Source organism: Saccoglossus kowalevskii, chromosome 4 (assembly GCF_978046115.1).
Source record: "Saccoglossus kowalevskii chromosome 4, keSacKowa6.1, whole genome shotgun sequence".
Lineage (NCBI taxonomy): Eukaryota > Metazoa > Hemichordata > Enteropneusta > Harrimaniidae > Saccoglossus > Saccoglossus kowalevskii.
In genome coordinates, this window is record NC_140644.1 from 8,897,475 (window position 1) to 8,913,160 (window position 15,686).

Genomic DNA, 15,686 nt, shown 5'->3' on the forward strand with positions numbered 1-15,686 from the left:
ATCTTCTGCACATGCGCATTGCGTTGCCGGGAATTCCACCATGGCGACCACGCCACCAAAACACGTGAGCATAAAATTTCTGGAAAAAAATGGAAGGTTTGTTGTAGAATAGTACGCAATTGACGTCGGCCAGGGGGATGTGACGTTTACACAGCTATACAAGAGATTGGTAGCGGCAAGCGAGTTTCGCCCAGACAACTTTAAGGACATATTGTCCAGAGTGGCTGTCCCGCATTTCTTATTATTTTTTTTTTCATTTTCTGATTCGGATATTTTGCTTGCACACACAGTCAGCAATATTTTGATCATATGACGAACTTTCATCAAGATACATGTACATAATTTTCTGCATCCAAATTTTTGTTGACTTTCTGTTGGTATTTTTTTTTAAATATTGAGCCTCTTATAATTTGTTACATAGTTGAAGTATCACTTTAAAAGCTGTAGTTTGAATGTCAAAGAAGTTAATTTCCAGGTTGCTGTTGACAAACTTATTGTTCATTTTTAATTCTATTTGTTGTTTCATTACAACACAGTAAGTGTTTCTTTATTATTGAGTTGATGTGTATGCCTTTGGCAAAGCTAACATCTGCCTTATTCTCTTGCCTTTTCAAAATCAAGGGTGATGATACCTGTGACAGTAATACAGTACGAGATATGTACATCAACATGTGCCTCCTACAAATAAAGACTTCTTGTTGTTTTTTTGATACACTGTGTTCTGTGGTTCAATTCGTAATACCAGCTTCATAGTGACAATGATAAACACACGATATCTCGCGTGGGTGATAGTGATAACACCGGGACGAATGTTCTGGGGGTAGAAGATCGGTTATCACCTATCACCTATAACATAAATTGTTTGGGTAATTTGTTTGTCACACCAAAGGAATATCTACACGCTCGATATTAGATATGCTCTAGACAATGATACTGACTTGAAACCGTTATATGACAATTTGCAAAAACTTCTTACAAGTTCTAATCATTTACGGGTTTCATGATCGCAAACAAAACCTTTCGTGGTTTCTGCACCAGTCTTTTTGTCGCCGATGACCAATGAAGTCTATAATAGAAGACAATTCCAAGATGTACATGTGAAGTTACTTCTACGAGCTTACTACACTTTTATATACCCAGACTTCTGATCGAGACCACGTGACCATCCGTTTTAAAGAGCATGATTGTTGTTTTTATTTCTCACATAACACAATACATACTTAGTTTGTCAAAAGACCAGATTATAGTACCAGAGAACATAACTACACATCATCAGCAAATATTTACAGAAAAGTTTGCGTCGTTGCTGAAGTTCGCGTGACAATTCGTTTATGAAAAAAAAAAATGACTCAATGCGAACGCCAATGTTACAACCAAATTATGCAATTTTATCGGAATAACCGTGACATGCTCGACAACATTTTAAAAACGTTATATTGTTTAAGAATAACATGTAACATAGTCGTCAACTCTCGATTGTATCAAACGCCTTGGAGAAATTGATAAATGCACAGTAGAATTTGTCTAATTTTTTGTAATGTATTTTAGGTTGATCTATAATGTTCCGGATCATCAGGCTCGGAATAATAATTGCTTTGAACCATGCGGTTAAAATACAAAAATGCCAGATTCAAATGTCTGATTCAAAATAATTGTCACAATAGTATATAACCCAAATGTTTTAATGATTTTCCAATAAACTCATCTAGGCCTACGGGCATATCATTCTTAATACTGCCAATACTAGAACTACGGCGAATTTTGTCCTCTGTAATGGGACGGTGGAGCCATTTAAGACACCCCAGTCAATTTAAGGTAGCGAGAAGGGTTTTGTGACATTTTCGAATAAAACATTCTCTGTCTGTTGTGTTGTTCAGAAGAGTAATTTAGCTTATATATTTCAAAAGACTAAGTATAGAGGCACAATTTCGCACAAACTGGACAGTCGTTGTTTACATAATTATCACGTGACATCAAAAATGGCGAACCTTGTAAAAATGACTAAGTACGCGATTGCGAGAGCACACTGCGGAATTTCCTGGTGAAATTTACGTCATGCATTGTCCGTAATCAAGTCCATTGAAATGCGTCTCAGATAATCAAAAGACCTATTATTCCGATTTCTATGCAGGTTTGTTTTTTTGTCCTCAACTTATTTCATACTTGACACCTTTAACAGACTATTATTCTGTGACAAAGCATTTTCTTTAAAAACGGCACCTGGTCAGAATTCATCAACTAATTCAAGTACGTCTGCCAACTCATTTGCAAAAGGTAAAACAAATATGTGGTGTCCTCCTAAAGTTTCAAAACCTATATACCTTCTCATCGTCTGAATCGCACGGTGTCGCAAACTCGGTGTTAACTTACTCGCTACAGTGATGGCCGAATTAGCCGACCTTGCCTAGTAAAAATAATACATACTTTTTAAAAACATATTTAAAAACCTCACTAAACACATATATCGTGTTATTACATTATTATATTATTATTATTATTTATTAACAAACTAGTACTATACATATATTAAAGGGAACCTCAATCCGAACAACATAATGACCCCTAAAGAAAAAGCTCCACAAATGTAGGAGAATGCAATTTACAGTTTTGTTGTATCACTTTTCATTCTCTAGATATTCTACTTTTCATCAGTATTACGTAGTCAGCCATCTTGATTTTCAAGCAAAGGATTATGGGTATAGTATGACATCATAGAATCTGTTGTCAGAAATTGAGAAAATGATTTCATCTATAACTTCAAAAGTTGAACTTTAAATTGGCTGAAAGTTTAGAAATTGGTAACATACATACATGTACTGGTGCCATCCATAGTTGTCATGGAAACAGAACTGAAAATATTAATTTTTATGTTTTTCTACCAAATGCTAAAATTTCCTTATATTGTATACAATTTACCAACGTGAGTAGGTTATATAGGTGATATATCACATGTTGAGCACAAAAAGGGGACAAAAATGTGACATTCTATATTTCACAACTAAAATATTGATTTTTATTTTTTTTAACATTTTTAACAATATCTTCACTTTATGTGTATTTGTAAAATTCCAATTTCCATTACTATAATTATATACATGAGTAATATGCACAACGAAAATTTGAACTAATTCGCATCAGTATTTCTCATGTTATAGATGAAATAATTTTCTCAATTTCTGACAACAGATTCTATGATGTCACACTTTACCCATAATCCTTTGCTTGAGAATCAAGATGGCTGACTACATAATAACGATGAAAAGTTGAATATCTAAAGAATGAAAACTGATATAAAAAAAGTGTAAATTGCATTCTCCTACATTTGTGGAGCTTTTTCTTTAGGGGTCATTATGTTGTTTGGATTGAGGTTCCCTTTAATTATCGCCGAGTGCTCGGTACCTTATATAACATCTTCCCAAAACTTTATCAAACTATGGACCAATAAGAAACCGCACACGAGATCTCTATCTTCGCAACCAATCGGATCAAGCGTTATTCCGTGTACCAAGATGGCGACAGTGGAGGAAATGTTCGCCTCATCACTACAGTCTTATCTACAGATGTGTGATGTCATGCGTTGTCAGACTAATAGCAGGTACGTGCGATTAAACACCACCCATAACAAAACAGTGAGACATTAGACATTACACGATATGTACTCGTGCATGACAACAACGACGATTAAATCTCTATGTCCGTTACAATGACTGGAGATTGATGGACTTTCGATCCCAGACGTTTACGTTACACGACGGTTACTTACCCCGTTTATCAGCTACCTACCACTTTCGTGCTCGCATCTAAATTTGATCTAGATGCCAAAAATCAGTTATATTTCATATATCGAACATTAATTTTACAAACAAATTCCTGGGAATTTTGGGGGGGGGGCGCTATAATAATTTACGTTAAAATGTGTATTTTTTGTGCCTGCGTTAAATTTACGGTAAATCACCACCGTACACCACGGGCGCTTGCAACAGGATTTATGGTTAAGGGAGATAGGCTTGGGTAGGGTTATATACTAGTATAGAAATAAAGACCCTGTTTCATACCCTGTCTTTATTTCTATACTAGTATATAACCCTACCCAAGCCTATCTCCCTTAACCATAAATCCTGTTGCAAGCGCCCGTGCCGTACACTATCCACCACATTTTTTAAAAATGTTGTGAATTGTGTCCAATCCAAAGGTGAATGTTCATGTGGGGGTACGATGTAAAGGACGTGAGCGGGAAGCCTCATTAAACTCACATGAGAAACAGACAGATGTTGTTGTGATAACAATTTTCTTAATTGATAAATAAGTGGTAGACGGGACATTGTGGCAATTATAAGCTTCCTAGACTGTATATCATCAGGGCACTGAATTTATTTACTTAGTTAATTAAAAAAAAACGAGGGGAGGGGTTACCATGGGGAATGTAGGTACTGCCAATTATTGCATGTGAATGAAAAAAAAAGAGAAAAACAATACAAATTGAGATTTTTTTATACTAGGGTGTCAATATCACATAAATGAAACAACTTCAAATTTAGCTGGCATTAACAGAAAAATATTAATTCATTGGAAAACAGTTTTCTGGATACGTGCAAATATTACAATATTGTTGAGCACAGTATCTAAGATTATGAATGCACATGTACATTGGAATGTTTTAACCGACTCATATATACTCCATGAATTATTCAAATGAAATTGCCCTCTGAATAATACATCAATGTTGCCAAGCAATCTAATAATTATTGTTGAATTTCAGTCTACAATATACTGTATCAAATCTGAGGGAGTGGGATGTTGGGTAGGAAAGTAAATGACATTGGGGCACTTATGATACTCTACATGAGGTAAAATAGAACTCGCTTGTATAAAGCTGTAATAATAGCTGTTTTAGATTTAGCGTATTCTCTCTATTATATGTGATTACGTGAATGTCAGCAGTGTATCTACGGTCATATTTGAGTTATCCGGTATAGAATAAATGCAATTGTTAATTTACATTCTCTTCTGTGTTCTTCTAGTTATCCTTATAACATCAATAAAATTATCTTGAAAGAATATCTTTCTATAGTAATTTGATAAAATGAAATTCACAAGTTGGCCCAACTTAATTTTTTTGAGATTTCATTTTGACTCTCTGCAAAATCAGTCTTATTTAGAGAGCATGTGCATGAGAATTTTATGCAGATAAGCTCATTAAATATTCATCTTTTTCAGTTAGTAAATATCTTTTTTGACTCTAAAGTACAGTTGTTAAGGTACCTGGAAGGAGAGTTTTCAATTCCAGTTAATAAAACGATCCACAATATAATTGAATCTGGGTGAGAGTAAACAAGATTGCTTTTTATATTTACAATACATACGATAGCTTTCAACTGACCGTACATTGAACTGAATGACATCTCCGCACTGTAATATCTTCCTAATCGAATTAACATGAAAACTGCTGTTATATATTAAAGGGTGGCGATATGGGACTCATAGCGACGTATACAACGCGTGTAAAATACATTGTTTATTTACATGAAATTCGAACATGCGCTGTGCGACCCCCACCGCGCTTTAACCATATTATAGTCACTGTCATTATGTAAATAATTATCTATTGCATGTGATGAGTGACAGAGGATTGAACTATTTTTTTATTTTCGCTTACTGTAAAATACTTTATTTTAGCTGGAATTAATTTTTGCTGAAAAGACTTTTTGGGTATTTTGTATGGAATTTATTTTCACTGATTTTTGACAAGGTGAATGTAAAATATAGGGGAAAAAGGTATATTCGCTGCATTTTATTTTTACTGAATCATTCCTTCAGTGAAAATAGCGAAAATTAATTCCAAGCGAAAAAATAAAGTATTCTACAGCAACTTCATCGATTTATGAAAATTATTAAAACCCTGTGAATTAATTAACGCATTTTCAGTATACAATTCTTTCTCTCTTCACAAACCCACATCCATGATAATTTTGAAAGTGAGTAAAACTATTTCTTATTGGCTGCTTATTCCTGATATTTTATCATCAAGCCTATCAGTGGACTGTTTGATTGTTTGCTCTTTATTTTCAGCAGTGAACACTCAAATTTACCTAACACGGCGAGGATTGACAGATTGAGAGCTTTTTTTTTTTTTTTTTTTTTACCTGACTTGCCACTTAAACACTAATTCTTATTAATATTTAACCAGCTGAAATTTCACAAAAAGCTTTATTGACTTTCAGAAAGTAACTAGAGTAGTGTGGTAGTGTTAAATGGCTGTACAAATTTGCTAACGATTTAAAGAGCCAAGGAACTATATGTAAATATCAATAAAAATAGGAATGTCAATTGCAGGGAAGCTTACTTGCCCTTTAAAGCCAAGTAGTGTGAATATTAACAGTTCATGGTTATGCAAATATGTTTAATTGTACTGACTTAGAGTGTGACAAATGTGTTGCATCATTGAACATTCTGAATTTTTTCCCTCAATGATTTTCAAAGTTATACTGAAAACAGCTTACACCCTGTCACCGAGTTTTAAGGAATTTTAAAAGCATTGTTCCAGTTTCTTTTACAGTCCAGTGCACATGGTTCACCTGAAACATTCTCCTGCAATGGTTGGAATTTTTACTTCTGTTTTTATGTCTGATCTTAAGATTTGATATAAATTGATGTGGATTAGTTCATTTATTGTACGGGGGTGTGCAGGTATACTTCTTGTGCTTGGTAAACTGATTTGTAAGCGAGGACATTCCATTATGTACTTGATATGCAATTGTTATGCAGTTATTAGAGGATGTTGTCTTGTACATGTATTAATGTTTTTGAATACGCTTGGTTGTGCCATTCACAGTGTTTGGGGGAGTATCATTGTTAGGTCCCTAGAGAAAATTGATTTGTTTTCATGTAGCGTGCATTGTGCATGATCACTGACTGTCATCGTTTCAAATGGTCCACTAATACCGGATGATATCGTGATTAACGCTATAATTATATCCCTCTTGATAGCATTTATCCCACGTTCGTTGTTTGCTCCATAGGATCTGTGGAGTTGAGTGCAGTATTGAGCACAGGAAATATAATTTAGACGGCATTCACAGAATTTATTATGCCGTGATTGATCACCACTGGAACTCGCCCTTAAGTGTTCGCAGTACAGTACGCTTGGGAAGTATAGCGACAATGCTCTGAAGGATGCCCGCAAGATCTTGCTAAAATAATAAGGTAAGTTCGCATCATTGAGTGGTACTCTCGTCAAAACATTGACGGTATCACACTCTTGGGAAGAATGTAGCATTCATCAAGTATCTGTCTGCTGTAATCTCTTGCTGTTAACTCCATAAATGACATTGCAGGGGGAAACTCTGAAAATGACTAATAATAATTTTTGCGGATTCTTGATATTTGTAACTGGTATTGTAAAAATTCTTCATCTATTTTAGTTTTCTAGATTTTAAATCATTAGTAGTGTAAATGTTCTGAGTTGAAGTTTAGCTGATAGAAGCATTTTAGGTGAATGTATATTACATTGAAAACTTTGCCTGAAACCTAGTGTGTATACCTGGTAGATATTATTACTAGTTTTCAGTTCTGGTATTTTCTTGTGTCGTTATAGTCTACTGTTATTACATAACTGCATGCCATTAATATTTAAAGGTTAAATTCAGGAATAATGACATCAAAGGTATTGTTGCGATGATTAATTACCTAATTAAGCAGGCTGTATGAGACTTTAAGAAGTGTGTACTGCTTTTAAGCATGTACTAATTATCCAATTCAGGGTCAAGGGGTCAAGGGTTAGGAAGCTAAAATCAAGATACATGATTCTGTCATAAGTTTGCCCCCTCCCAGGAATCAATGAATAAATATCCATGTTGAGTTTAGATTCAAGCCTACGGAAGATCATCTCATGAGATATATGCTAATGTATTACACAAGATTATATTCCACTGGTTGTATTAAAGGGCACACCATTTTAAAACTGGGGTGAGGCAGATTGTGCGAAAAACAAAATTGTAAGGGGGTGAAACGAATATAATCATGAAAATGTTCATAAAAATAAACCATGTTTGCCATGTGTGAATAAAATATTAACACCCCCACTGATTTCAAACGGGTGACCCTTATAGGTGACTAGAGACTGAATAAATAGTGTGTATTTGTGATGAATGTCGTATTGAAGTTGAAGTATCTTGAGACAGAATCATTCTGTCTATCATTTGTCACAATTAATGCATAACAAACAAAAATCTGACAGAGGGTAGCAAAAACTAAATTACTTTCTGTGTGTCAACTGTTAGACATGAAAACTGTTTATTGAAACATGTACACTTCCTGTGAAGGAATTAAATTGATTACATAATTACATTGAAGAAAAACTCAAAATATTTGAAGGTGACAAGGAAACGTAAATCACAGTGTAACTGCTACATAAACCTTACATTCATAATTGACAATATAATAACAACTGATGATAAAATCAAATGAAACTATTCCAAGGATGAAAAAAACCCACATAATTTCATCATCATGTCCTTTAAAATAACAAGAAAGCATATGTCAATATAGTTAACGAGGAAATTCAATTGCCAGCATGTTGTCAAAATAACATGTTATTTTTTTTCAGCACAGCCATGATGATTATTGTTTTCAAATAATATTTTATAATACCTTAGAATTTAAAAAATTTGTTTTACAACAAAAGATTTATAAAAAATCTATAAAACATTGATTTCAGCTGCTTGGTGTACGATGTGTACTCTGCATATACAACACTGAATACTTGCAGCTTACTTTCGGTTTTTGTATAGCTCAAAACTGATATATGCCATTTAATGTAATTAGCAGATTGTGTTCATGGATTTGAAGGAAAGCACTCAATTACAACTCGCATGAATGAAAGATTTCATTCCTGATACATTGCTAGTTGTTTACAGTCTAAAAGAAATACCGGTAATAGAGATACAAATAGCTACTAGTATTATTTTTTTTTTGGATTTCATAAACCAATTGTACAGGTAATTGAAAATATGTTCACAAGCAATGGCATTCAATGCATTTGGACTAGCATGTATATTCATTATCAGACGGATGGGATGGGATGGGATGGGATGGGATGGGATGGGATGGGATGGGATGGGATGGGATGGGATGGGATGGGATGGGATGGGATGGGATGGGATGGGATGGGATGGGATGGGATGGGATGGGATGGATGGGATGGGATGGGATGGGATGGGATGGGATGGGATGGGATGGGATGGGATGGGATGGGATGGGATGGGATGGATGGGATGGGATGGGATGGGATGGGATGGGATGGGATGGGATGGGATGGGATGGGATGGGATGGGATGGGATGGGATGGGATGGGATGGGATGGGATGGGATGGGATGGGATGGGATGGGATGGGATGGGATGGGATGGGATGGGATGGGATGGGATGGGATGGGATGGGATGGGATGGGATGGGATGGGATGGGATGGGATGGGATGGGATGGGATGGGATGGGATGGGATGGGATGGGATGGGATGGGATGGGATGGGATGGGATGGGATGGGATGGGATGGGATGGGATGGGATGGGATGGGATGGGATGGGATGGGATGGGATGGGATGGGATGGGATGGGATGGGATGGGATGGGATGGGATGGATGGGATGGGATGGGATGGGATGGGATGGGATGGGATGGGATGGGATGGGATGGGATGGGATTTAAATGAAAAAAGAAACAATATGTATTAATTTAATACTCTGTTATTTTATTATTAGTACACATTTATAGCAATGATAATATCTTTGTGTTCAGAATATATTAAAATTGTACTGTTTTATAATACACTTTCAACGTGTAATGCAGTATACAATATGTATTCTTGTTTGACGATCACAACCCCCTCCCCCTCCCAGTATACTATAATAGATAACTTGATTTTCGTAAGACATATTCTTTGGAAATGCTGTAGTAGTGGACATTTTATTGCGATCTGTTAGTACGAGATTGAGTCAGAGCATCTTTCACAAGATTGTTATCCCCATGGTTACGTACTCTCCAGGGAATCAATCTACCAAGATTTATAGCGAAGAATAGTATATACCGGTAGGTTATAGTTTCTAGTAGTGTGTCAGCTTCAGTTAAGAACAGACATATTTAACATTTCTTTTGCTCTACAAGAGCTTTTAATTATTTCCATTCTTATATGCATTCCTGTTCTGTTGTTTAATCAAGTCTACTTTCCCTAAGGCATATTCCCACTTTGTACAATTTGATTTCCATCCAAGTAAAGTTCATTTGGCAGATCGGGATATTTTTAATGTGTACTCGGTAGAATCCATCCACTCCATTCAGTGAAAGACGTGTTATGCATTGAAAAGTCCATTTCACTGCGTAATGTACCCTGCATGGTTGTGTTGCACGGGTCAATGTAATATCAAAATACTTGTCTGGTGGATGTTAATTAATGTCAGTGTTCTGTGGAAGATAGGCCTTCTGTCTAACAGACCACCCACTATAAGTCAAATTAAATTTAAGCATCAGAGGCAAGAATATGCAAATTTAACCATAGAATGTGTTGTTTTCTTCATATTTCAATAAATGAATGTACATGCATCAAATCCACTAAAATTTAATTTCAGAAACAATTTTTATATGTCACTCATTCACAAAATCTTTTCAGTCAATACAAGTGATGTTCTTCAACATGTTACCTTTACTAGAGTGCAAAGTACTGTGAATTTGTTTTTTCAAAACCTTCAGACTGGTACATGTATTCTTATAAAAAAAAGGTTTCATCCGAAAATTTCTCATTCTTTTGTGTTGTACAATAGATGATATCTATGACAATACATCACTACTTGTATGGCTTCGTAAATTATAATTGTTTTTCTTACTTTTTTGATTTTCTTTTTGACCTGGGAAGAAGTCTTATAAAAACAACCTGCCAGGCATAACTGTTGACAGTTGCGCTTTTTTTTTCACGTAGCAGGTATTTCTTTACTAACGAGTGACCCTTGGTAACTCTGGGTGAGCAGATCAAGACTTATTTCATAACTTTACACATTCCAGACTGAAGTTTTTGTTACTTGTCCAAATGTTCAATGCACCAAGCTATTATGGTACTTTAAAAAACAAAAACAAAATGTGACCACAAAAGCCATAGATTATCACCTGCCCAAAATACCCCCAACCCAACAAAAAACAAACAAACAAACAAAATACCTTTTGGTTTCTGGCCCTTAGAATAACACTCACTTAAAGTGTTGCATTGCGTAATGTACAATATGAGTCCATGTAATGAATACTCCTTATATAAAATACATTGCTTGTTTTTCATGAATTCAAACTTGCTCTGTACGATGGTTGTCGCTTTAAGATAATTTGTAACCACTTTGCGATGACGGTAATAATTTTTTTGCAAATTCCTTTCATTACATAAACATCACTCTATTATTCTGTCCTGTCTCCCTTCTTCAATTCAGATCTTACTCCATCCTTCTACTTTCAATGAAGAGTAGAGGCGGAACTGTTCATATACGATATTGTCCATTGTTGTTGTCCCATGTCCCACGTCTGCTTCCCTCATCAAATTTTTTTCTTCAAATTACTTCTTCATGAAAACCGTTAGCCTTATTGCTCTTATACTTAATACGTATGTTCCTTGGGTGAATCTCTATGAGATTTGATCATTTTGTGATGATATCATCAAAATGTTTTTGTCAACTTCTTGAAATCCTCTACTCTGATGGTTTTGATATTTGGTATTTATGTATCTTTGTTGGACCTCCATTAGATTTAAATATTTCATGCCGATATCTTCAATTCTGTAATTGCAGTGAAGATCTTTTTAGTCTAAATTGCTGTTTAACTTTTTCCTGATAACTACTAGTTCGATTGATTTGATACTTAATTATGCCGGTATATGTACATGTTCTCTACTACTGTTTATAATTGGAGTTAATTAATCAAAAACTAAACACAGGACTGAGTTGAGACACTTAATACATAGTGTGTAAACAAAGATTATTTATTTCTCTACTATGATGTTTATAACTATAAATACACTTTATTATATCAAGACTGTGCTCTGCTAAAAGAGTGGAGCTATTTCGATCATCAGGTCGCTTGCATACACTGATTTTGTTTGTCAAATCTTTCTGATTCGTCAATTTTCATTTATTCTATCGCACAGACCATTTTATATTAAAGTGCTAGCTAATAATATTTTTATTTCTTAGGGCTAGCTCGCTTAAATCAATTCCTAAGCTACAATTCACCAATTTATAAAGTAAGTGGTTTTCAATAATTTTGCTATAAAGCTCCATGCGAGAGTGCAGTCCTATAATAGGTATGTATGTATGTATGTATCAATTGAAAACTCGTTTTGTATGCGTCTGTCGTAATGACGCATGCCATTCATATTTCTCATAAAGCTTTTCTTAGGACGTATGGCTTTTAAAAATATGGTAAAAATTTGTACTACCGTAACCTATGAATTAAGCTGAATTAACTCATCACCTTTTTAAAGCCACTGTGGAAAGCCAAAATAAATGAAAAAATATTGAGCCAGTAAGTGATGTGCTGACATAATTACTAGCGTTCTCAAAAATAACAAAAAACGAAAATAACAAAAGAGTTTGTTTTAATTTTTTAAAAGTTTAACAATTTTGTTAAGGGTCACAAGGTCCACTGTATTATTATTTGATGAAATATTCATAATTGTCTATATAAACAAAACACATCAGCTAGGTTTAAAAAAAAAAATATAAAAACATTTTTTTTACTGTGTACTTGCATTCCATGACATTTCAATGAATTGATTTTTTGTTTGTGCTTGTAAACACGACTGAGTAATAATCAGCAATTGCAACACCTCGAAAACCAAAAAGTTATTCACTTGTAAAAACCAGCAATGACCAGATTGCACTACCGTGATGTATTAAAGAGAAATGCATTCGTGTTTTCTTTATTTGAAACTGCTTTTAGACTACATGTACATGCATAATTTTCATTACTGCCAAAATTAAAACCAATGCTTAATTTATTTATTTATTTATTTATTTATTTATTTATTTATTTATTTATTTATTTATTTATTTATTTATTTATTTATTTATTTATTTATTTATTTATGGTCACAAGGTACAAGCATAAAATATAAAAACAATATGCTAAATCACAAAATACAATCACTAAATTACTAAATTATACAAAATTGCTAAAATACTAAATAATATAAGATTACTAAAATAATGAAAAAAGGTAAAATTTGTCATAACAGAAAAAGAAAAAAAAGTAAAAGTTATTATTACTGACAGCAGGTATTAAAATGTCAGGTAAGATCCTGCTTCCTGACCTCAAAGCTTTTACTTATGAACTGTGCTACTGGTATAATAATGTTTTCATTCTGTAACAATTCCATGAATTTTTTCTCTGCAGGTTTATTTTCAAATGCTGGGATCATATCCTTAGCTTTATTGAACAATTTGGTATGCAACTCATTATATTTGTTGCATTCCATCAGAAAATGCATTTCATCCTCAATTAGACCTTTGTTACACATGTCACAAACCCTGTTGTTTAAAGGGATTTTTTTATGACGACCCATTTCAATTTTGAGACATTACCGGTAATTCATTAAAATTACTTATTGTTACTTATTTTTATATGTATATTTATATTTTTATATTTTTATTTGAGTACTTATTGTTATAATGTGGAAATACCATTTTTTGATTCATTTTTCAACAGTTCGTGATGCCAAATTTGGAAAAAGTTCACTTTTGTCTTTTTATACACCCCAATTTTCACAATAATTTTGCATATATGGTTTATTTTCACTTCTAATATAGCAAATAAGTTATTATCTCTCTGTCTTAAGGAAGTCTATCATTATACATATCATGTTCAACTAACCGATACTTTCATTACTATGGGTTATGCCATCAGGATACAAAAAATAAAAAAAAAAATTAGGGTCATCAGGCAATTTTTCAATACAAAATGCGAAATGTTATGGAAAATAGTAAAAAATTGTCATTTTTACACTGGCTGCTATAGTAATTTTCTTTCTTCGTATCTCAGAATTGTGCCTGGTGATATTATTTTGATATTATTATGGATCTGAATTAATCCTACTACTAAAACAAAACTTTGATAATAGTTATACAATGGGAGGCTATTTCCCACAATGCATTGCATATATGTGCAGTAATATGCTCAGTAGTATAATATTTGAAGTTATCTCCCACAATGCATTGCATATATGTGCAATAACATGCTCAGTAGTGTAACATTTGAAGTTCTCTCCCATAATGCATTGCATATATGTGCAGTAACATGCTCAGTTGTGTAAAATTTGAAGTTATCTCCCACAATGCATTGCATATATGTGCAGTAATATGCTCAGTAGTGTAAAATTTGAAGTTATCTCCCACAATGCATTGCATATATGTGCAGTAATATGCTCAGTAGTGTAAAATTTGAAGTTATCTCCCACAATGCATTGCATATATGTGCAGTAATATGCTCAGTAGTATAACATTTGAAGTTATCTCCCACAATGCATTGCATATATGTGCAGTAATATGCTCAGTAGTAAAAAAATTTAAGTTATCTCCCATAATGCATTGCATATATGTGCAATAATATGCTCAGTAGTGTAAAATTTGAAGTTATCTCCCACAATGCATTGCATTTTATGTGCAGTAATATGCTCAGTAGTGTAAAATTTGAAGTTATCTCCCACAATGCATTGCATATATGTGCAGTAATATGCTCAGTAGTCGAAAATTTGAAGTTATCTCCCACAATGCATTGCATATATGTGCAGTAATATGCTAAGTAGTGTAAAATTTGAATTTGACACAAACTGTCTTAACTTGTTATCCACTAACAGAGTAGTTGCATGTTTCTGTTTTTATTACCTCATCAGTAAAACAATCACTAATAATAGCATTTTTATGGCATTTGTAACAAAATAATCAATTTTGCCTTACTTTGTGACCCAAATCGCAATCATGCATCTCGTCAATGGTTAATTTGGTGAAAACAATTTCAATTTATCGCAACAGATCAGATTCATTCGTTGATAAAGAACACATTTTTGAGTGTTGCAATGTTCTCTAAGTACATGGTCACATGTTTAATAATCTGAGCCGAGATCTTCAATGTCCAGATTTGTTTTGACTATTTGAGACGATTCAGGCCATGTGAAGGGATTGACAGCTTCATTTGCTCAATGTGCTAAATAATTTAATGTTTGAAGAGAAATTTGTGTAAAATGTGATTGAACACTTTCTAGTTCAAAGTTGGTAGCAATTTGTTTGAATTACCCACAATGCCTTGTTGATAGACAAGATTTAATGCCCACCAATGTAATCAGCGTTTATTAATAACTGTGTGTGTAACTAATTTTCTTTCATGACAACATCAGTCAGGAGAGAAATTCAATCACTGGGTGCAAATTGATTGGCAGTTTTCCATTTAAAACTACTTTGCCAATTTTATGTCATTAAGGTATTTTTTTTTGTCTTCTGAATTGGAAATGAAAAACAATTTTGTTCATTTTTATGTTTATGCGGGATGACATTCCATCGTGGGTCACTTTTCAGTTGCACGCTGTGATTGGTTAAAATAATCATGTGCATTGGCATTGTATTGTGGGTTATGCTAATTAGTATATCTTATGCACTGAATTTCATTTG

The 15,686-nt window shown here is 33.9% G+C and overlaps 1 protein-coding gene across 1 annotated transcript in view; it reads left to right on the top strand.

Annotated features, from left to right (window-relative positions):
• The first annotated feature begins 7,112 nt into the window (after positions 1-7,112).
• The window catches only part of LOC100378712 (rho GTPase-activating protein 7-like), a 166,227-nt gene continuing 157,653 nt past the window's right edge, over positions 7,113-15,686 (top strand). The window contains exon 1 of the mRNA XM_085497716.1: positions 7,113-7,203. The gene's annotated coding sequence lies outside the window, so the exon portion shown is untranslated. The remainder of the gene's footprint in view (positions 7,204-15,686) is intronic.